A 24593-nucleotide genomic window follows, 5' to 3' on the forward strand; every position below is an offset into this window, starting at 1 on the left:
TTTCTTTTAGAAACTCAGGCTGTTGTCAGACACAGTGTTGGAGTTCAAGATTTTAGCTTTCTGCATTTTAAAGGAAAAATCAGATACTTCAACTACCTTTTGTTCTAGGTTATGTGTATCATTTTTCAGCAGAGTGTGCTTTATCACATTATTTTGTTTAATGATTATCGTGGTGACAGAGAGAGAGAGAGAGCTGACCATGATTTAAAGGAGAGCTAAAATTGAGTTTTCCAGACAGCAGGAGAGTTACCCTAAGTTTAAATCCACTCTTTCTACACTTACACACCTTTTCCAACTTAGGGAGGGTCAGAATAACATAGAAATGACTCAGGTTAAAAAGAAGCCACCTAAAACTCACCCAGTGCAGCCTTGCACCGTGGCACAAATCATCCACAACTCTTTCTGCTTGGAACTGCACACTCACCTTAGCATTTCAAACTCAAAATGTTGCTCAGTTTACCTAGTGTGAAAACTTTTGCTCACTTTAAACTGTAGGTACTCTGATTGACGTAAATGTATAATTTTAAATAAAAATTAATTTTTTATATTTCTCATTATTAGATAACCTACTCACCAGAACACACATTCTGAGAATTCTTTCACAGTGGTAAGCTATGGCCTATGGTATCATTTTACCTATGGCTAAATTAATAGGTTATGTTTAGTTGCGTAGGTTTTTCCCTCCAATTTTTTCCATGTCACAACAACTGACAGAACTCTTTAGACATAGTAAAGATGTCAGTGTAAACTTTAGATTCATGATTCTAAGACTGTAAAACTTAATTTTAGACATCTTTTTAATGCATTTCATCACTGTAGATTTTTGCTAAAATATAGAAATGTGTCTGCCCTTTGCAGGTAGATGTTTTCTGGTAACAAAAGGGAAGGCCTAAGAGCGTGCAGTGAAGGCCACCAGCACAAGAGTCCTGGGGTTCAGTGATTACGCTGAGTTGTCCTCTGGATGGAGAGACTCCTGGAAAGGTGACTGGACCGTGGGGTGCTGTCCTCTTCAGTGGGCTAAACCACCGCTGTTCAGACGTGGGGCCCAACTGGAGGAAGGGGTCCCAGAAGACAGTGGTCCTGGGGTCCTGCCTGTCCCTGTGCCTCATCCCCTGTGCTGTGCTTCTTGGGTACCACAAAGTGACAGCTTTGCTTCCACCATGATGTTCCTGCCTCACAGCTAGGAGACCACGAACTGAAGCTACTGAAACTGTGGGTCAAATCAACCTTTTCTCTGAGTTATGTACATCGGGCACCTTGTCCCAGTGATGGAAAGGCTGATGGACACGGGGCGAAGTGACCGAGAGCTGGTTGACTTCCGCTTACTAATCCTCCCCGTCATTTTGCACAGACTCACACATGCTCTCACTGTAGAATCCTGACCTTTGGCCTTGAACCCTCTGATTAGAATTCAGTGATCTTCTCCCAGCCATGTGCACCCCCGCCTGATGTCCTCCCAGTTCAGTAGCTGCTAAGTGACTTGGCCTTCCGTTCATCTGTCTGCTCTACCGCTGACCTCTTTCGAACTTTTAAATGAGCTTTGTAGATGTTCCCTTTTTAGCTTTGCTAACATAATCATATTACATCCTCAACACCAGGCGGTGTAAATTAATTCCTCTTCCTATGAGCGGCTCTGCAGAGAACCAGATTTTGCACCTTAACGCCTGATTAAATTGTGGAAAGAGGAGGCAAAACGGAGTTCTGGGAAAGTGCATCTCAGACTGGAGACTGACAGACTGAATGTAAACCGAATTAGCTTTTCTTAATATTTAAAAAAATCTTAACGGCAGATACAGGGACAAACACAGGAGCAAAAAAGAATGAACTTAGACACAAAGCAATTTGCTAAAAACTCATCTCATGCCACGGAGCGATGCTTTCCAGTGTTTTGTTTCTAAACCTCAGCTGGTAAGGATCAGGGGCAAACTCACTCCTGGGCCCGGAATCTGTCACTCATTAATAACATGACGTGGTTTCTTCTGAGGCACCTGGGGACTCAGTAGCTGTTTTGATTTAAACAAAAAGACAAGAAAAATTGTTCCCATGGACCTACAGATGCCCAGCCTGCAACTAACAGTGGAACAAAGCTTGGCCTTCATTTTGGGTCTGTCTCATTTATTACCTAAAAACTTCGGGTCAGATCCCTGCTTGGCTCTGTATATATCGGCCTATTAATCATTCTCTAAAATTCAGTTATACGGCTCGAATAGCCATAAATCTACGTAAACCCATCCCATCCCCCTTCAGAGGACAACCACACCGATTTACAGGGACATTTAATTACAAATGAGTGCCCAGAAGCCCCCAACCAATGTGTTGTTAAACCTACAGGCTCCTGGGTTCCAACAGGGCCTCCACAAAATTGAGACTTCCCCGAGCAGGAACAATCATCTGCTGGCCAGTCCATTAAGCAACAAGGACTTCTGCTCATCGTGCGAGATGAGAACCGAGATCATGGTCAGTCAGATCCTAACCTACCCAGCACATGCATGAGAGCTGGCCTCACCCTTTCAGCCTGACCCTCCCATCAGAGCTATCTTCCCCTTCCCCATTCTCTCTCGCTTCTAACTCTGCCTAATACTCCCCTATGTCTCACACGGATGTGTCCTGAAATGCTCTTCTGTAACAATGAGTCAAGAAGCTGTCCTTCGGGTGAGTCCAGGTCCCCTCTCTTCTGAGGGGAGGGGAACTCACCCCACCAGGGGGCCCTGCAAAGTTTTCCCTAGAGCTCTTGATTCTGTGTGGCTTGCACATCAGACCCATAAACACTATGGCCTAATATAGCCAGAAAATTTGAAAATAGCCAAACTGGAGCCCAAATGAGGCTGTGTTCGCCTCGGTCTTTCTCCACTGGGAGAAACGGAATCCAGGGATTTTGTTGCTGCAGGGACAGAGGGAGGCTCAGTCCAATGAACAGATTACTTATTGATAGTTATAACATAGTGCAAAAAGGCAGATCGATACTCAAGTCATGGAAACCTCATCCAAATTCAGACCTGATAAAATCGCCTTGTCATAAATTAACAACCGAAGGAAGTTGGAAAATTAACTTTCTCTGGACATTGTCTGTTGGAACACATGTTGGTGTCATCCTCTGGGCCCTCCCACCTTTCACTCTGATAACTAATCCTGAAGTTTGCCACCAAACCAGCTTACTGTGGTGGTCACCTAACATCGTACCCTCACTTCCCTAAGACAATAACAAACAGATTGTAGGTGTGCATGGGTAGCAGGTGTCCAGAGGTTGCTCTCTAAGGAACTTCACATCCCTGTGATTGTGCTGCTCCTGTCAGTTGCAAATCCTTGTGCAGATAGTAAATTTGGTACTGAGTTTGGTGAAAGAGCTCCAATGGCATCTTAAACACTGCCCATTCATACTCGAGGCAGCAAGGGAAGCCCACAAAGACCATCGAGACATCCTGCCACCCGGCTTCACATCAGGATCTTCACTGGTATCCTCTGACATTTTTGATTAAGGGTACTGAAGGAATTTGCTTCAGGAAAATTTCCCCAAATCTATCTAAGTTAAACTGAAGATGATACTAAAAGGCTGAGAGTAAAAATCTGCAGCAAGGTACTATTGTAACGGGCAGTTCTCAGATGGCCTCACCAATGGGATGCAGGGCAGGAGGAAGTGCATGCAGGGATGCCGCAGAAACGGTCACTCACTCAGACTCGGCTGCCTGGAAGAGTCGGGCTCAACGCGCTGCGTGCCATGGACTGCACTCGGTCTCACAAAGAGACATAAAACACGGATCAAGAAAAGGCAACATCAAAGAACACCTCATTGGATTCAACTACTATTTGGGGGTCATCACTTATGGAAGCTCATTGTCAATGTTTTAAAAAGCATCAGAAGCATTCTTTGGAAACGTGGTGACCTCAAACAACTCTTCGTAACAAGGTACGTACTGAGAATGAATAGGCAGAGGCTGAGGTGAGCTCTGCGTGCTCATTTTAAAACACACCAGAGCACAAGCTCACAGCAGCCCCAGGTCCAGCCTCTGGTCAGCTGGGATGGCTACAGTCGATCCATCAGGTTTCCCACACCAACTGCCCTGCACCCTTTGTCTGCTTCCTTCACCAATTCCCTCTTTTTCCTCCCCAGACTCTGCCTTTGCCAAGGTCCTTTTGTCAACCCAGCCTGGAAAAATCATTCATTCCTTCACTGACAAGCTCACTTCCCACAGGGGAAGCCCAGATAAAGCCTTAGACCAAAGACCCAGGTCATTAATGCTGCCACAGTTAACTAATGGAAAAGGGGTGTAATTTGGGGAAAGTAGGGGAAAGAACTTTCTTAGTATAAGAATTTTGCCATCTGTTTTCAATGCTAGCCCCAAATTTGTGTTCCAAGCACCACCAGCTGCGTCGCACCAACAAACACTATCACCTCTTCGTGGTCCCGCTCCTCTAATGCTCCCTCGTTAACCAAAGCTTTCTCATTTGCTGCTGCAATGTAGGCAGGAGACCTGAGGTTTCTTTATCCACTTTCCAGGAGTAAAACAGCCACCGCTTGTCCTCTGAGTCCTCTGGTCTACACACAGACCTGTCTGAATCAAACCAACCTAAATTTTCTAACCATCTATCAGAAATAGCAGGAAGCCAAGGAGAAAAGTCGTGATTAAAACACATTCCCAGAAAGCCACTTGATTTTCAGACCTATGCGCTAGATATAGTAATTGTAATAACTTCAAAACTCGGAATTTTTAAGATAAGAAAAATTAACTGAAGACATATTTTAGTTGCAACAAAAGGTGTGAGCTTAAAGCAAATCTAGTTAGTATGTCTGTAATGGTCCTTACTTCACTCGGACGCAGAATGTCCTGGTCCAAGGTACCACGTCACCAGTCAATGGGCCCTCAGTCTTTTGGTCTCAGGAAGAGCTGGCTTCAAACTCCAAGTTCCACACCACCTCAGAGCACCGAGATTTCAGAGAACCGTGAAGCCTCACGAGCTGGTGCCGCTGAACTCTGGCAATAACCGGCATCGCAGGGTGCACAGAGAGGGTGCTGCGCGTTCACAGGTGCGGAAACACTGCAGAGCACAGCACACGTCCAGCTGTCTGCTCTCTGTTTACTACTTGCTTGTGCACTTTCTCCAGCAAACCTTCCACGGCACACAGAGAGAAAGCAGAGGGGCTTCCCTGGTGTTAAACCTGTGTAGTTTCTGTCACCTTAAATATTGCTAATTGCCATGATTAAAATTCAAAACCTGCTTGATAGTAAATTACAAATCAGAAGGTTCTGTACAGCCTGCAACATCATTTTAATGTACTTTCAATATAATGTAAGCTGTCCCAGTCATAGCACAAATCCGCAGTAAGTATTTCTTTATTCAGAGGCACCGGTTCCACTGAGGCCAAGTGAATGTGGCATTTTGCTGCCATATTAAGACATAGGGACATTCTTTTGAGCCCCAGATTCTTCTCTTTTATTTAATCCCCTCTAAATCTTTGCTCCAGGTTCATCTGGGGAAACATTAACCAGGTCATTCTCATTTCTATTTCTCATATGCACCCAATAATTATCATTATAAATAGAATTTTAGGTCATTAAAAATATTGCATCTCCTTAGGATCACCTGCGCCTTTTGCAAAAACTCTTCCTTAATTTTAGTGCTGAATTGTATTTCTTAAATTAAGAATCGGGAATCCAGGAGTTGTGCCCAACGCTATCAGTGCCTCTGACTAGGGGCAAGTGACAAACTTCTCACCGCACTCCTTGATGACCTGTGAAGGTCAGCATCTGGGGGAAATCAACAGGTGCACTTCAGGATTTAAAGATGTATAGAAATGTTTCAATACACTTGTTTCCAAGTTAATTTTTCACAAAGACTTGCTGTATATCCAACCCCAACCATCACACAGCTAATCCCGATTCCTTTTCCTGGTTTACAATTTAATGGAATTGACGCAGTCAAACTAATTAATGCTAATGAGGGCAAGAGGAAAAAACAAAAGACAACGCATGAGTCACTGTTGGCATCTGAGAATTCTGAAGTTAGAAAGAACTTGTGTTATCATGTAGTTAATAAACAACACACAAGACAAACTATCTTGATTTCAAAGATGTGAGAAGGAGACCAATTTGACAGAGCATCTGGATAATTTCAAAATCCTGCCTGGACATTGCACCCGTGAGCCCTGTGGGCCAGGCTTATTCTGTAAGATAAGACAACGATAACATATAGTTTGTTCAAGGACAAAGCCCATCTTATAACATCAGATCCTTTGTGCACATGGCAGATTCCAGCAGGCAGGGCAGGACTGAAGCAATGGGGGCACATACTAAACAAGGCAGCAAGATAAACAAAAAGCCAACAAGTTTGGACCCTGATGAATGGGCACAGCTGCAGGAGCAGCAGCAGTGACACTGATTACGCAGTTCTCGGCGGCACTGTCCTCTCATGATGTCCTCAGGGCGTCAGTAGAGTTGTGTTCAAAGTTTAACCATCCTAATGATATCTCCACTTTCTGCAAGAAAAGGAGAGCCGGGACATGATCCTGAGGTGCTGCAGACTAGAGAGGACCGGGACAGCATGATGAAGCCTCTGGAAACGGCAAGAGAGGGCGGAAGGAGAGATCACAGGCAGCACTCAGGACAGTCTCAGGACCTCTCAGACCTCAGAAGCAGTGTGGAGGCACTACAGCTGTGTTTACTGGGGTCAGTAAGATGACCTCTCTAATTTTGCACAGCTAATTTTCTGATAATCTGTTGACTGAGAAATTGTATAACTGAGAAAAAGTGCTTTTATGAATTAAATACTTAAAAATAATTCTTACTTTTGTAACAATGACCTATATACATTGAGAAATGACTGAATATACAGATAATGTGACCGTGTTTTTGGAGACACAGATACACGGCTTTGTGGACCCTTCTAATCATTTTAGGAAATTTTAGGAGACCAAGACCCTATCGTTGGGAGCATTGATCCATATCACGAACTTTGGCCCCAGTGCCAGCACTCTCCCCATGGCAATCCTAACCTTAATCTCTGTCTTTTAAAGCTTCCTCCACTGAAATTTAATTGCCTTTCTTTTAAATAGAATTGTAGACTAGACAAGCTATCTGTTTTTGCTTGTTTGGTACTTTTCTAATCTATTTTTCTATCTGGCTCTTAGATATTGAAGGGCTGGATGATCATGGATGTCAAGTCAGTAGGCCTCGACAGCCCATCTGTAGACAAGAATGCAAGACTCTCCTGCCAGACTCCATCCTGCCCTCCAATCAGTCACTCCGTCTGGAGCTGGAGGAAGCAATTTTGAGCACTGAGCACTGACTGCCTCTGGAAGCCGCCTTCACAAGGCCTTCTCCAAGCCTCCTTTGTTAAGTACACATAGTCACAGGGTTGAACTCATCCTTGAGGAAAAAATAAAGTATTGCTTGTGCGGGTTGACGTCAGGGGCAGTGGAACTTAGATTACAGAATACCTAGAAATTGCTCAGGCCCTACATGGCGGCTGGGTGTGTTTCCAGAGGAGACAAGTATGGGTCAGCCCTCACTGTAGACAGGTGCATCCGACCGTCCAGGAGTCTTGGAGAGCAAACCACAGAAGAGAGGCCGCTGGGTGCACTGCTCCCCTGGGCCAAACACCCGCCTTTCCCTCCTGCTGTGGATATCAGAGCCCCGAGCTCCCTGGCCTTGGGCTCCAGGGCTCATCACGGCGGCCTCCCTGGATTTTCGGGCCTTCAGTTCCAAACAAAGAATTATGCTGTTGGGTTCCCCAGTTTTGAGGGTTCAGATTTGGACTGAGGCACGCTACCTGCACCCCAGGATCACAGGTGACAGACCCGCTGTTCCGGGATTTCTCAGACCCACAATTGCCCAGGCCGATTTCTCTAACAAGTGTCTTCTTGTCATCTCCCACCTAGGCTGTTTCTCTGGAGAATCCCAGATAACACACTGAAAACAATCCCACATTGAAAATCATTTTCAGTGGAGCTGGACTAGAAAGGCCTCATTTAATTAGCTAGTGTAATAAAGATGTGACATTTAGAGGCAATTATGACGCTTGTCTGTCTTTCACTAGTGCACTAAATTGGGATATGATACTTTTTATAGCACCATTTCCAGGTTAATACAAAAATGTCAGTTTGGTCATAACCCCAAGTTGTTTGAATCAGCTTTGATTACTGAAACATACTGACTTCAGAAAGGGAAACACAATTTCAGTAAAATCTCAAGGGAAATCATATCATTTAGGTATTAAGAAATACATACATTACAGTTTATTTTACAGAAATAAAAGTTTTTTTCAATCCTAAATAGTTTTTGACAAAGCTAATTTCAGCTACAAGTTAGCTAATCTAGAATCACTTTAGTTCATTTACGAATTCGCTAATTCTCTTGGAGAATGCTTTATGTGTTAGTTATATTCCCAGCAAAAGTTTTACTATTTTTATGGAGTCAGATGGTAAGAGAACAAAACAAAAAATAACACGAATTCCTATCTGGTAACAACTAAGACAGAGGAAAACAGCAAGATTTGATGTGACCTCACACACTGATTTGTGGAAGCTCTGCCTGTGCCGTGCCGCTTGGTTTTGCTGCGTGTGTGTCACCGTCTGACTCGCTGGCAGTGTGAGCTGGGATGTGAAGGAATAAAAGCTCTCAGAGAAATGTGTGCCATACAGAAACAAAAGCGCAGCGCGCTTAGGCTTGACAGAAAGCAAGTGTGGCCAGAGCCCCGAGAGGCAAAGCCAGAGGGGCCCCGTGAAGCTGTTGGGTCAGTGGGCCCGCCCCAGCCTCTCTAAGCAACTGGTCTACCTAACAGAAACGGAAGTCCTTACCATTTTTAAGACATAATAAGACCACTGACATTGACTTGTAGAAGGTCACTCCACTCTGCTGGAAGCAAGTGAAACTGGGAAAGAAGAAAATTAAATTCCAGAGGTGAGTCAGAAACCAACAGCAGTATTCCAAGTGAGATGTGGTAACAACCCATAAATCTCCAGTTATTGCCCTATTTTCACGGAATTATACATGGCAGAGCTATTTAAAAAAAAAAAAGCAGTGTCATAATAGAAAATGCAGGTATTCTGGAAGGAAATGCACCTGATTCAAAACTCTGGTCTTAACTCAGGCCTTGCTGCTTCCTAGCGAAGGGACCTTATGCCAGGCACACATGCTCCTGTGGCCTCGGCAGGCACTGCTCTGGGGTTCACACAGCGCCCCTCTCCACCGCTGAGCAGACTGAGAATGGCAGCACAGGAGATCACTAGAAAGAAACATCACAACTACCCCTGAGAAGCTGTAGAAACACATCCCTTCTGCACCAGAGCCACTGCCCCAGCTCTCCTGGCACCTGCATGCAACCACGCAGGAGGGGTTTAGCTGCACATACACAATTGCTGCTCTCAGAGTGGCTCTGGGTTCAGCCCTGGAAGGAAGGAGGATGGGAAAGCACAGGCCACGACCCACTGGGGTTCAGCCTGGCCACTCGGTGCACTCCCTCCCTCAGGCTCTGCCTGCTGCTTTGGTTGGTCACGCACTCCTTGGGACCATGGCAACGATATCCTGAATGGTTTTCTTGTATGCATGACCACTCGTGTGTGTGTGTGTGTGTGTGTGTGTGTGTGTGTGTATGCATGTGTAACATATGTGTGCGTGCGTGTGTAACATGTGTGGTAGTAAGGATTGTACCTAGGGCCTTCACGTTAAGCTCCAACCCTCGCCTCTTATTTTTAATTTAAACTTTGAGCTAGGGTCTAAGTCGTTCAGTTCCCAGGTAGGGCTGCAACTCTTCATCCTCTTGTGTCAAAGAGGTGACGAGTGAGCGCCACCAGCCACAGTGAGCACCACTCTTTACCCAGATTTGGGGACGTCTGCTGCTGATCACTCTATGACAAGTCTTCCTGAGCCTCCGTCTCACTGACAGGTCACAGTACAGTACAGGTGCCCTCCCAGAGCAGACCTGTCTGCCTCGCCCTGCATGCCTCCCTGGCATGCCCTCCTAAGCTTGAGGTTTTCACCCACAATATCCTCTGCTCCTGGCTCACATTGGTCCATCCAAGCTGAGACAATTGGAGAGGCCCTTCCCTGAAATAATCATCTCTGCTGCCCTTCTGCACCCTGAAACATTCTAACATTCTGTGATGTCTCTCCGTCTCTCTGTCTCTCTCTCTGTCTCTGTCTCTCTCTCTCTCTCTGTCTCTGTCTCTCTCTGTTCACACTTACAGGTGTGTTTTAAAATCTCTGATTCAATCTCCTTCCTGCTTCACACAAGGCTTGTTAAAGCCTTAGGAGGGCAAGAGCTATGACTCATTCCTCTGACCCTAGTACAGTGTTTTGCAGGCAGCAGGAGGAAGAATATGAGAAGTAATTTGTTAATGTCAAAACGTAGGGGTTGCTGCTCAGACGTGCAGGTGCCTAACTGTGTGCATTACCACCTTGCAGGGCCTCTACACACAAAGGAGGGTGTCTTTTCACTTCGTTCCCAGACAGCTTCCGCACCCCTCCTCGCCACCTCCCTCAGTCTGAGACTGTTTCCCTTCAGCCAAGTCCTACATCTGCAGCTCAAACATAAGACACTAAGAGCAGGAGCAGAAAAATCACTAAAGCAATGATCAGACAGGAAATACAATCACTAGGGCAGAGACCCTGAGGACTTTCAGTCTCCTGATAGTCTATTTTTTGTTAAACTGAAGAAAACTTTTCTTTCAAATAAAAGCTTTGGCAGCCGACCAACACACAAGACAGAGATGAGCAGAAGCTCTTGGGTACTGCAGGCTGCAAGGCCTGAGATTGACCCTCTCCCTCCTCCTGCCCTCACCCCGACTAGGACACAGTCTGTGTGTCAAGGCAGAGCTAAACTTGGTCAGCTTTGGCATCCACCTGGGGATGAGTGGAACGCACTTCTGGGCATGCGTCATCCAGGTGCTGCCTGGAGGTCCAGTCTGGTGCCTGGCCCCTTCCTCGATGGGGCTTTTCCCTTGCTCTGCTCCCTGACCAGCAGGAACTGAGCAGCTCTGCACCCCAGGCTCCACCACCACCACTACCATGAAGCCTCAGCCTCGGAGCCAGCCCACAAGGGAGAAAACCTCTGAGCGAATCAAACCTCTCCTCCCTTAAACTGTGACCCCTGGGTACTGTGAGTCAGTGATAGGCAGGCTGAGGAGCACTGTTAGGTAACTGCAGGGTCAGGTTGCCCTTCAGAGATGGGCTACAGGCTGGGGACAAAACAAGAAAAGTCAGCTCTAGATACAATGCGATGAAGTCACTTTAAGAATGAATCTGGGGTCCTTTCCCCTCCCCGTCTGGTGTCCCTGAGTGTGTGATCTGACTCAGCTGTAGATATGTAAGCCATGAGCAGATAGGATTTTAAGTATTATTTGCTTCTAGTGTTTGGGAAATAGTGAATATTTATTTTGTCTTCCATATATACCCAGCCATATCAGTTTATTTTCAAATATATTCCTAAGAAAGGAAAATCCTTCAATACACAATTGCAAGGAAGTATCCAACAATTCAAAAATTGTGATAAATAATATCTTATATGTAATATTTTAAACATCAAAATGTGTACAAAATACATGATGAAAAAACTACCAAAATTTCCAGTGCCTCTTTGGCCCTGAATTTGTATCAGATTCACGTCTCCCCTTGTCCTGAAAATTTCTTGAAAATTTAAGTTCAAATATAAAAACCAGAACAGATTAGTTATGTAAATTTCTGTTCCCAGCACCTTAGACTGGGGAGGAGATGCTGCTCGGTGTAGGCTGGCCTGAGGCGTGTTCTGCCGTGAAGAAGTCTCCACGTGGGTCTGGCAGGACTGGGGATTAGGTCAAGTGTTAGTTCAAGAACAAGGAAGCAACTAGACACGCATGAGTTAAGATTTAGATTCAGCTTCTGTTTGATCGTTTTCCACCTTCAGAGAGCTACTAAACCCCAACAGCCGTTCGCCAGGCATTCTTTTCCAATTTTGCTTTGTTTCTCAAAGAAAATGACTGTTATATGAAACATGAAAATTGAAATCTGTCAGAGAGACAACACTGGACTCAGTAAAGCAAATCAAACACTCCAAATGTAAGACTGGTCTTCAGAGATTATTGAGAAGAGTTAATGTCTCGCACCTGACAATGGAGAAAAGCACCACAAAGAGGTGATCCATGGAGCCTAGTGACACATGTGTACCCGAGGACGTTTTCTAGGCACGGAACCCAGATGAACCGTTTAGGAAATCAACTGACTGTATAACCACCACACAGTAAACAGCCAATGCTTCCTAATTGGGTAAGCAAATTATCAAAAGCAGTGAAGTTAAATAAAGGCTTGAAATAGACTGAGACACATTTTATGCTGAGGTTTATGTGTGAGTTTAATACGATTTAATAAACAATTTTTTTTTTGAGACAGGGTCTCACTCTGCAGTTCAGCCTAGCCTTAAACTCACTATTGAAGCGCAGGTTGGCCTCAAGCTCACAATGATTCTCCTGCCTCAGCCTCCCACATATTGGGAATACAGGCATATGTCACCAAATCTGGCCACAAAGTAGTAAGTCTTGAAAGAATGAGTGGATTCACTGAACAAGCAACTCCAGCAATACAGCTAAGAGTCTGTAGGAATCTTGGTGATGGGCAATAAAAACCCAACAAAGAGTGAAGATTGTAAAATTCAGGTAGGAAGTACGGGAGAAACACTAGCTGGTTGTCACAAGCTCTTTTCTCCTTCCTCCACTGGCAAGCTGCTGGGCACAGGGAAGCTGCTGGGCACGTGACTGCAGACTACCGTACCACGTTCCCCTGCTGCTAGGTGTAAGTATGGTTGTGTAGGAGATTTTGCCCCTATACATGAGTTAGGAGCAGGAGCCACCCAGTCTAGAAAGACAAACACTGGCTTCTGCTTCCTCTTCTCACTTCCTGCTTGCTGGACCGCATCTGCGGCAGTGAGTCATCCCCACGAGCTGCCAAGACCGAGGCTCGGGTGACTCAGCAACAAAGTCCCGATGTGCAGTCCCGACACAGGTGTCACGTCAGTGTGCAGCCCTGTGCCGCCAGCCGGACACACATCGGACAGGGTGAGCAAAACTCATGTCCCAACTAAGATGTACTAACGTGAAAAACAGAATTGAAATGGAGATACACAGGCAGTGCGGCCCACGGAGAACTGAGTGAAGGAGACGGGTGAGAGGAAGTATTTCCCAGGTCAGTCTAGGAAAACAGGACAACAGCCGAACAAGCCACAAAGGATCGGGTGGGGCAGATGGAAAAGCCAGTAGGAATATGGACCAGAGCTCAGGCAGAGGAACTCTGAAGGCAGAAACCTCAGCAGTTTTGTATAGGAGAAGTGGTTGGAAAGGTGAGAAGTAATAGAATCTCCACTAAAAAGGTTCAGGGAGTTCCCCAAACCTCACTGAGGGCGGCTGTTCTCCGCAGAGGAGGAGGAATCGGCAGCAGCTAGAGAGGAAAAAATCCTGTTTGTTCTCACCTAGGTGAAAGGGGATGATTAGAAACACGGCACTAACAGAATTGACTCTCATTCAAGCTGACAATCATTTTTAAAGGCCATTCTGTTGTGGTCTATAAATGTCTTAAACCCACTTAAAGATCTCATGAGAAATCACAGCAGCCATTTCTCCAAAAAGAAAACCATTCATGCCCCTCCTTAATCATGCTTTAGTCTGTTTAAATTTCCAGAATTCCAAGGAAGAAAAGCACAGACAAGCCACCGCATCCTTCTGCCTCTTTTTAAAACCTCTCACCATAGAGGAAGAAACGCAGTGTGAGGATCAAGGGGGAAAGAAAGTGAAAATGTCCTGCGACTTTCCCCAGGAGACCAATGTTCCCCACAGAAACAGCAAGTCAAAATAAACCCTCTCTTCGATGTTTATTGTGTCAGTACATCGCCAAATGTCACGTGTGAGTTCCAAAGTTAACAGAGATGACACAGTGTTGGCCACATGGATGTCAACTGTGCTTATCAGAGGCACAAGTTCAGGAATTCATATGACTTGTATGACGCCTTCTCACTCCTGGGGCCACCATGCTCCAACACATTCAGGTAGCATTGTACCATGCCCTGCAATGGTCCTCCTTCCCCACCCAGCCTGACCATGGGACCACAGGGACCAAAGGACCACAAAGACGTTTTCCAGGGAGTGGCCAGACACAAGATTCTTGTTTCCATCCCAAGCCCATCTTGGGCGGTGCACTGCTCCTTGGTGCATTTCCTTGAAGATGATGTCTCCTCTAGCTGTGATGTGGAGGACACAAGTGATTGCTGCCCCAAGGGAAGAAGATTCCAGGATTTTTGTTTTATCTCTGCATTTTCACACTAACTGACTTTGTGTAGGAAACTAACATCGGCTTCCTTTCCTTTGAAAGGGGGTCTGTTGGTTGGCTCCTTCCCCTCTTCACCAAGTGACTGCATTAGCCATGGGCTTCCTCATGGTTTGGGGACAGTTTTCTCTGCTGCAGTTTTTAGTGCTAAACTGGAGTTTTGTCATCAGGCTTCTTTGAAGTTCTTGTACAGCTCCCACTCAGAGATCCCACACCCCCACACACTTTTTTTTTGTTTTTTGCATGATGTTCAGACATTACTTGCTGTTCTTGCCAGTGGATTAGGGTGAGAAGCATAATCCTTACAAGGCCCTTCCTGTGCAAATGGGTGCAGAGTACCTGAGCATGACCACGTTACTTTTCTTCCTCTTTTCAGTTGGTGCAAGCTGTGTCTGTGTGAGGAGTGGGTGCAGCTGTGGGGGTCGGGGGCTGAGTTTCCTGACCCTCAGCATCCCACAGGTGCAACTGCCATTGCTTCACCCCACCCGAGCCTGTATTTCCCCAGGTGTGGCTTGTGCAGGGGTCTAGAGTTTCTAGCCTTGGGACCCCAGAGCCCCTCCCTCTACCTTCTTCTCCTGTGCCACAAAAAAAATCTATGGTGCCAATGCATTCAGGCACTCAGTTGAACTCACTGGGTAGCCCAGGCTGCCCTGGAACTCACAGCGATCCTCCTGTCTCAGTCTCCTGAGTGTTGGGATGATAGGCATGCGCTACCACGCCGGGCTCCACTCACATTTTCATAAGCTACTCACTGCTCCTTAACATTTCTTCAGAAAGCATCAGGAAAGCAATGATGTTCAATTGTTCCCACCATTATTAAACTTCTTAGCCTGGAAGGACTTCCTACCTACATCATAATCCTCGAACAACAGAGGTCAGCTTATAAATCCCACACGTGTTCCCCGTCACACACCATTTCAGCAGGTGCAGCCGAAGTTAAAGAGGAAACTATTAGGCAGCAGAGCCGTACTTCTGAAGTTACTTATAAAACAAATGGAAAATATGCTGAGTCTAACCACAGCAAGACTGTTATATCCACACTAGCAGATTCACATCTGGCATCCAAAAACCATTTCTGCTCACAAGAGAGAGCAGTGAGAAGTACGTCAGATGTGGAGATGAACGTCCCAGCTGGTGGGCTGGGAGGAAGCGAACCAAGGCTGGGTGCCATGATTTTCTAGGTCCTTTGAACAGCTTTTTACTGAATCCTCCCAAAAAGCCTCAGAAATACAAATGCCACTGGATGCCTGAGGGAGCCTGAGGTTCTGAGCCAGCTTGTGTCAAGCAGAGACAGGATTTGAACCCAGGCCTGCAACACAAAGCTGTCTTATGGAGCAGCAGAGGAAGGGAAAGTGATGGGTTCTGCTTTGGTGTCACATGTACTAGGCCCTGTATTTTTTTGAAGTGGCTTTTATTAGCATTGATAAGATTAATAACCTGTCCAAAGAATCTTGATCTGGGGCTGGGCTATAGCTCAGCGGCACAGCGCCTGCCTGGCAAGTGAGAGCTCGTGAATTCGATCCCCAGTACCAAAAAAACAAACAAACAACTTGATCTGTTTTAAAAACACTGTGATGCATCAATGAAGGCAGCTCCAGAGTGTCAATGACTATGTTGTCATTGTCACCTCTCCCAGCCAGTGACTTGATAGACACCTGAAGCAACAGAGAGCTGGAGGTGGAAAGGAGCAAAACAAAGCAAAACATATAGATCCAATTTTAGAAACTATTTTCAGTAGCTAAAATCCGGTGCCTCCTGAACAAGCTCACCTGCTCCAGGAAGTATTAGACTTTGCACTTTCATTTTCTTAGCTGCTCCGAGCCTGCCGGAGTTGGAGAGTTTTTGCAAGGTTGATCTTCTGGAATCTGGTGGAGAAGCTGAGTCCAGGGAAAGAACCTAGGGCAAGGGAGCCAGGCAGACCTGAAAACTTGTTGATGAAAAGCCTCATGCTGCAAAAGAGGCTGACATCAAAGACAGCAGGATGGGCGCCTGGGGCAGTGGGGCCGACTGGCTTTACAGCAGCTGTGGGCAACTTCTGCACAAATCTCCTTAGCCACAATGCAGAAATAAGACTTAAAATGCAGAAACAAGACTAAGACTTAACATAATGCAGAAATAAGACATGTATTTCACAGCAGTAGAAGAGAAAGCAGGCGGTATGTGTAAGATGCTAGCAGACTGCCCGACACACAGCACGTGTCTCATACATGAAGTCAGTACTGTGATTGTTCTTCGTGTTGATGCTAAAACTGCCTCACAAAGTTAAATGATACAATGACAGCACAGACTATTTGCTTATTGGAGGACAGAAGCATCAGTTCAGTTTTATCTGCACAAATTGCTTCTAAATAATCCATTATGCATAGAAGACTAAAAAAAATCTTATGAAAATTTTAATTGCACTTTAAATAATATAACTGACTATAGCCCTTTTCTCTCTCTCTCTCTGTCTCTCTCTCTCTATCAAGTTCTTTTCAAAACCACATGTGAATTCATGTGATTCTGAGCCTGTTATTCCTCGTTGTGAAATAATCTAAGAGATCATAAATCTACTGTGTCCTGATAGTCTCGATCATTTTCCTACAGTCCAGAAAAGGGACACAAGAAGAGAAGATCAGAGGGGGAATCTTATTTCCAGGTATAAAACTCTGCTCACCACTTAGCATGATGTGGATTTGGATGCTTCTAGCTAAATAGGATCCAGATTATTAGTCTTGAGTTTCACAATGACATGAAGAAAACAGTGTGAAAACAGTGTGAAACTCTGAGATGAATTCACTTTTGAAGGGTCTTTAGAAGTGAGACTTCTGAGTGCTCCGAGGGCGAGAACAACCCCCGAAGAGTACACTGAACAAATTAACAGATTTTTCTTAGCTCTTCAATACAGAGACTCAGGATAAAATCCTCATTTCTGCTTTCCTATTTATCTTCACTAAGCGAGGGGGCCTCCCATGTTTCTGTTCCTCCTTATCATTGTAACTGTCATGATTTTTAAACTAGGAAGATGAGGGGAGGTGCTCACCTCTTTAAACTCGTGCTCTTTGTAAGAAGAGGCCCTCTTAGGGGCCACTGCCATGCTATCAGGACCATGCCCTAATCCCTGTAGTCCATGGAATACTTGTGGCCAAATTTAAAAACTGTCAATGTCATTAAAGCCCAGATTCAGAACTAAAAATGTTCTAACATATCTTTTAACGAAGATGCCTTTTCCCTAGAATGGTGCTCACAGGTACACTATACTCTTAGCATTCCATTAAAGATACTTGTCTGTTTTGGAGAGGAAATGATTTTGATAGATTTCACCTGAAGACAGTCAGACACATTAAAATCAAAAAAGAAAGGTCTTCTTTAAGACAAATGTGAAAAGAAACAGGAAAGACACCCCAGGAATGTATTCCTAAAGCCAGCTTCCCCTCCCTCCCTAGACTGAAAGATGACAGTCTCCTGCTTGGGGACCGCACAGCAGGCTGCACGTACCCCCTCCTGGCAGTGCCTTGTTTGTGTCAGGGTCTGTCTGCCTTTGAGCAAAGAGGCAGCTGGTGACTCATTGAAAGGAAATCTGGAAGCAGCTGCCACCGCCAAAAGCCACACGCCACACAGTAGTCACTCTCTGACCCTTGGCTCACTCCCACCCAGCATCAGCTCCATGTGCAGATCCCGGCAGCTTTGATATTTGCACGGCCTGGCGTGACTGCCGTTGTCATAGCCCACTGCACTGACTGAAACACCACTATCCCGGGGCCTTCAGAAATAAGAATAGGCACACAGTCATGAAAAGGTTCCCATTTTGTTGTGAATGAGCTGGTGAAATGAATATCCATTCTAAACATGAAGGAGCCAACTGCTTTGGGCATCACGAATCCAGCCCCCTGCACACCTCCCTGAGGGGCCAGTCTCAGCCAATCACATTCTAGCAATGAGGAAAAACACCAGGTTCGGAGTCAGGGGCTGGACTGTTTCTCTCCCAGTGATAAAGTCCTGACCCCAGGCCGTGTGAATGCAAGCCGATCTAGAAATAGTTTCCACTAATGTAGGTTAAGAGGGGGTCACACTGGAGTCAGATGCTTCAACCCAGTGTGACTTGGGTGTTTACAAAAGAGACAGTAAAGACACAGACATACAGGGGAACCATCACAGGAATCGACACACCTACCAGCTGCAGCATATCTGGAGCTTCCAGAGCTGGAAGAGGCGAGGATGGTGCCTCCCCATGACTTCCAGGGAACACAGCCCTGCTCAGACTTCCAGCCCAGGGCCTGCGGTCCAGGCCCATGAGTGAAGCCATTACTCTTGTTTTAAGCCACACCATGTGTGAGACCCTGACCTCCACTGCAGGTTAGCAGTTCCCAGAGGACCTGCGTGTGGACTCTGCCAAGTCAATGAACCGCAGTGTTTCTGTACATACTTGTCTCAGTCCTCATTTCCCCAGATGAGGAACTTTCCTCAACGTATGGTGTCCCCAAGTATGTAGTTCATTCTCAAGATAAGGAAAATCAGAATCAAACTAGCAGGTCTCACATCCAAGAACATTTAAAATGGCTTGAGTTCCGGGAAGACAGAAGCCAGCTCATCCCTCCCTGAGTCGGCAGAAGCCATGCTGGGTGTGGGAGGAGCCCATTAAGAAGCCAGTTCATCCTTGCTGTGAGCCATGCAGACCATGTGGGACCCAGGAAGAGGGAAGCCAGATCACCCTCCCCGTGAATGCACCAACCAACATGTGGGCTCTCCCCACCTGCTTCCCCCAACCCCCACACCCTGGCCCATAAGCAACCGGCTGGTTGGGAAGACAGGCTCAGTTAACAGCAACCGAGCTACAAAAACAACTAAATGCTTAACTGTCTGGTTGACTCCGCAGGCCTAAGGTCAGTAGTCTGAGCATCTATTAGGAGGATAACAGCATACAATACAGCAAATATGGAGGATTTCCTTCTGTCTCATTTTTGAAATTCACTATTGCTCTCACTGTTTGCTTTATTCCACATTATTTTTTATTTCAGTGTTCTGTTTTGATTGGCTTTATTCTGTTTTGTTTTATTTGATTTCACTGTGTCTGAGGGAATGGACAGCTACGGTGAAGATAACAAGATCTATTATGTTGGCCATTGTTGATTTCCTATTGTCCTGTTTGAAGTTCTGTACCACTTTCACTGTTTTGTTTTAATTGACTTTACTCTGTTTTGTTTTTATTCTCTTTAAAATAAAAAAAGATATGGCTTGAGATGAAGCCAGTGTCTACTGCAGCTCACAGTACCTGTGCTGCTGGGTCTCCTCTGACCCGCAGTGGTAACAGACGTCAAACTATCACCGCAGTTACACAGGACAGGCGATGGACTAAAATAAGAGTATAATTTTCATGAAAATATTCCAAGTTCAGGAAATGTAGAAGAAACAATACAACCAGGATAAGGAAAACAACAGAAATAGGCCTAAGAAATGGAGACATTAACCTTAACCTCCATAATTCTTTGTTCAAACATTGCTCTTGGAAAACAGCAGGCTAGAGGATGCTAGAACCTTCAAGTCATGTGAGCTCCACCAACCTCCTCTGTCTTGTTGGTAAGCTCAGGACCTCTAAACAGTTTACTCATTAGTAACAGAGAATAATAATTCTGCCAACCTCATAAAGAAAGCATTCAATAACTGTTAGCAATATTATTGCTCAGCTCAATCTCGGTCATTTGTAGCAAAATGGATGCACTGAGAGTCCGTAACATTAAATGAAAGAAAGCAGACACAGAAGGTTAAATAGCATATGGTTTCTCTTGTATAAGAAATTCAAAATATAACCAATTTAAAGAGCAAAATGAAAGACAGATGATAGGAAATAAGAGACAGATTTGTGGAAATGGGAAAGGGACCTGGGGAGGGGACAGAAGGGAGAGGATAAGGAAGTCAAAAGGACTGAGATGAAGCTTGTGCATCTGCTGATGTCCCACAGGGAACAGACCGCGTATGTATCACAAACATACACTAATACAAATTTTTTTAAAACTACTGGTTGAAGTTGCCACTTCATTCGTGGAAGTGATACTGTTTTCCTTGTGACTTCTGCTTTCTGCTTTCTGCTTTAAACAAAAAAATAAAACCAACTGCAAAACGGATCAACTCTGAAAAGTTCCCTTCATGCCATAAAATTACTTTGCTACCTTCACTTGGGCTCTATCCACCTGTACAATGCATTTAAACCTCTGCAAATTGTGTTAAGAATCTTTCTAAAATATCTTGATTCCCTTCTCCTGTTTGATAAATTGAAGACACTAGACAGTATCTTTTAGCCTTTTGTAGTTTTTAATGATTATCATTAGGAACATCAAATATCATTAAAATGTCCTTATTTACCTTTAATGAATGTATCAGAATAGCCTTGCACAATGTACAAAGCAGTTATAGTGATGAATCTCTCACGGTGTCTTACTCTTCTGCTTCAATCTTAATAATCTCCCATGTAGAGTTTTCCATATCTACAAAAGCTAGCTATCATGCCCAAAGTATTTCCTTCCAGAACTAAAATAAATACCACTGTGAACAATTTGATATTTTTGAAAACTCAAATTGTTCTTGAACAGTTACAATTCTGAACTTCAATGTAGTTATTTACTGTTAAGGACAATGCATTTCCTATTATTGGTTTCACTTCATCAGCATGAAGCCCACCATGCTATTCTTCCCAGCTGTGTGTCACCAACCCTGTTGACAGACAGGCCATCTAACATTAAACCCAGTGCAGTGAAGAAGAGTGCTCCAGAGAACCCACGAGAGATCTTCCTCCACCTTGAAATTGGTCTATTCCAGAAAGGAAAATAAATAGATCTTGTAGCTGAAGACTTACTACGGTTAAGACAGCAGCACTTCCCAAATTTACATACAGAATCAAAGATAAGCCTCATCAAAATTCAGTTTCTTCTTTTTGCAAGAATTGGCAAAAGGATCCTCAAACTTGAAGACAACAGGTAAGGAGTTCACAGTTTCCAACTTCAAAATGTATTCTAAAGATACAGTTATCAAAGCAGACTTGTTAGTCAGTGTAACAAAACTGAAAGTCCAGAAATATGCCCACATGTTTGTGGTCAACTGATTACCAACAGGAATGTAACAGTGGAAAGAACAGTCTTTTCCAAAACTTAGGCTGTGTCAACTGGGTATGCAGGTGCATACCCTACACACACACACACACACACACACACACACACACACACACGTGCACACAAACCTAAATGTAAAAGCTAACACTGCAAATAAAGCTTTGTGAACTTGAGTTAGGTAATTATTTCTTAGATATGACACAAATGCAAATGTAACAAAAGAAAAAATTAAGATTCATCAAAAAGAAAAGCTTTTCTGCATGACAAGGCCACCCCAGAGCTGTAGAAACTATTTGCCAATCATATAACAGGAGAGTTATACCTCAGTGTATCAAGAATTTTCATAACTAACTAATAAAAAGGTAAGAATCTGGGTAATAGATATGAATAGATATTTCTCCAAAGAAGATATGCACATGGCCAGCAAGCATAGAAATGATACTCAGCACCATTAGCCACCAGGAAAGTGAAAGTAAGACTATAATACAATATTATCTTACACCCAGTCGATGCCTAACCCAAGAAAAGATGACGGCGCCTGGACATAGGTCTGCAGAGGAGGAGCTGGGCAGATCTGGGGTGCCCTCACCGGCCTCTCTGCGTGTCTGGAGGACTCTGGATATCTCCGCCCAGACTGCTGGAGTTCCCCCAGGCTTCCAGGTGCAGTAAAGGGGCGAGGCGGGTTTGAGGCTATCACATCAGCCTCCCCATTCCGGCTCCACTTGGAGACCTGCTGAGCTGCCAACGGATGGGCGGGCCCACAATATCAGCCTAGCCCAGCCTGTTTAGCTGCCGCGCCTGGACATAGGTCTGCAGAGGAGGAGCTGGGCAGATCTGGGGTGCCCTCACCGGCCTCTCTGCGTGTCTGGAGGACTCTGGATATCTCCGCCCAGACTGCTGGAGTTCCCCCAGGCTTCCAGGTGCAGTAAAGGGGCGAGGCGGGTTTGAGGCTATCACATCAGCCTCCCCATTCCGGCTCCACTTGGAGACCTGCTGAGCTGCCAACGGATGGGCGGGCCCACAATATCAGCCTAGCCCAGCCTGTTTAGCTGCCGCGCCTGGACATAGGTCTGCAGAGGAGGAGCTGGGCAGATCTGGGGTGCCCTCACCGGCCTCTCTGCGTGTCTGGAGGACTCTGGATATCTCCGCCCAGACTGCTGGAGTTCCCCCAGGCTTCCAGGTGCAGTAAAGGGGCGAGGTGGGTTTGAGGCTATCACATCAGCCTCCCCATTCCGGCTCCACTTGGAGACCTGCTGAGCTGCCGACGGATGGGCGGGCCCACACTATCAGCCTAGCCCAGCCTGTTTAGCTGCCGCGCCTGGACATAGGTCTGCAGAGGAGGAGCTGGGCAGATCTGGGGTGCCCTCACCGGCCTCTCTGCGTGTCTGGAAGACTCTGGATATCTCTGCAACCAGGGAGGGTCCACAGGTTCCTGAAGCACTACGGCCTGTGGTGAGTACCCTAACCCGGCTGCGATTGAAGAACTGTGGAGCTTCCAAGGGGCAGGTGGGCGCACAGTATCCCTGAGGCCCAGCTTGTCTGGAACTGCGGAGTTCTGAGCAGGCAGAGGAGAGCCACTAGTTCTGTAGGCCCAAAGGCTTGGGGTAGCGTGGTGCCAGAGTCTCAGTAGCTCCAAACATAGAAGGGGATTTTCAACAGATCCTGAGGAAGCTTTCAAATAACACTTGAAACACAGAAATATAGGAAAATGACAAAACGAAAGACTAAATTACAACCTCAAACCTCCAGCCCATCTCAAGAAACCCTAGGAGCGATGTATATAGAAGAAAATATATCCCATCCACCTCATATATCGGACACAATAGCCACTGAAATTGACAAGCAACTCCAGGAAGCTTTAAAGAAATTCAAACTCGAAATAATCTCCCAGATAAAAGAAGAAATGATAAAAGAAATGAAAGAGATTCTAAATATATCTAAAGAAAACACAGATAAAAAATTGGAGGAACTAAACAAAAAGATAGAATCCCTAGACGAGCAATATAAGAAACAAACAGAATACATAATGCAGATGCACAGAGATATACAGGAAATAAAAAACTCCACTGAAAGTTGTAAAAACCGCCTTAATGAAAGTGAAGATAGAATTTCAGACCTTGAAGACAGGATTGCAGCTAGTGAACAGGAAAGGAAAGATCTTTTGAAAATAACAAGGAATCAGGAAACAACAATTCAACAACTGCAGGACGATGCAAAGAAGAATAACATAAGAATGATAGGGATTAATGAAAGAGAGGGAGACAACATGAAGGATGTCAGGAGGATATTTAGAGAAGTAATAGCTGAAAATTTCCCAAGCATGAGATCAGAAACTGACATCAGAATCAGTGAAGCATATAGAACTCCAAACAGTCATAACCAAAATAAAACTACACCCAGACATATAATAATCACCATCCCAGAAATCCAACACAAGAATAGATTATTAAAAGCTGTCAGAGAGAAAAGACAGATCACTTATAAAGGAAAACCTATCAGAATCACAGCAGACTTCTCAGCACAAACAATAAAGTCAAGAAGAGCATGGAGTGAAGTATTCCAGATCCTAAAGCAAAACGATTTCCAACCGAGACTGATATATCCTGCAAAACTATCATTCAAAATAGATGGTGCAATACGATACTTCCATGACAAAGAACAGCTGAAGAACTTCATGAACACCAAACCAATCCTGCAAAAAATATTGAAAGACAGTTTAGATACACAAAGGAAAAAACCACTAAGCAAAGCAAATAATTAAACAGAACAGAAAGATAAAGATGCAACAGCAGAGAGATAACATTCCTACAATTAACCAGCATTTAACAGTAATAACCATTAATGTAAATGGTCTCAATGCACCAATTAAAAGAAACAGACTAGCAGAATGGATCAAGAAACAAAATCCAACCATATGCTGTTTACAGGAAACCCATCTAACCCAGAAGGATACTCACAGACTGAAAGTCAAAGGATGGAAAACAATTCTCCATGCAGCAGGAATCCAAAAAAAGGCAGGAGTAGCCATTCTGTTTGCAGACAACGTGAACTTTAAACCAACAATGACCATAAAGGACAAAGAAGGTCACTACATACTCGTAAGGGGAAAACTCCAAGAGGAAGAGATAACTATCTTAAATATATATGCACCAAACTCCAGAGCACCCAGTTATATAAAACAATTATTAACAGAAATGAAAACTCAAATTATCAGTAACACAATTGTAACAGG

General features: G+C 44.9%; 1 protein-coding gene across 8 annotated transcripts in view; it reads right to left on the reverse strand.

The window, feature by feature from the left end:
- Pkib (cAMP-dependent protein kinase inhibitor beta) overlaps positions 1–24593 on the reverse strand; it is an 83466-nt gene that overhangs the window by 19993 nt on the left and 38880 nt on the right. Inside the window, exon 1 of one of the 8 annotated variants that reach the window (XM_063235085.1) lies at positions 4803–5288. The exons of 6 other annotated variants lie outside the window; for them this stretch is intronic. The gene's annotated coding sequence lies outside the window, so the exon portion shown is untranslated. Of the gene's footprint in view, positions 1–4802; positions 5289–24593 lie in introns of those variants that run through there. One more of the 8 variants, XM_063235081.1, reaches the window with a different exon arrangement.

Source organism: Cavia porcellus, unplaced genomic scaffold (assembly GCF_034190915.1).
Source record: "Cavia porcellus strain 051 isolate PalLab524CR breed Dunkin Hartley unplaced genomic scaffold, mCavPor4.1 scaffold_24, whole genome shotgun sequence".
NCBI lineage: Eukaryota > Metazoa > Chordata > Mammalia > Rodentia > Caviidae > Cavia > Cavia porcellus.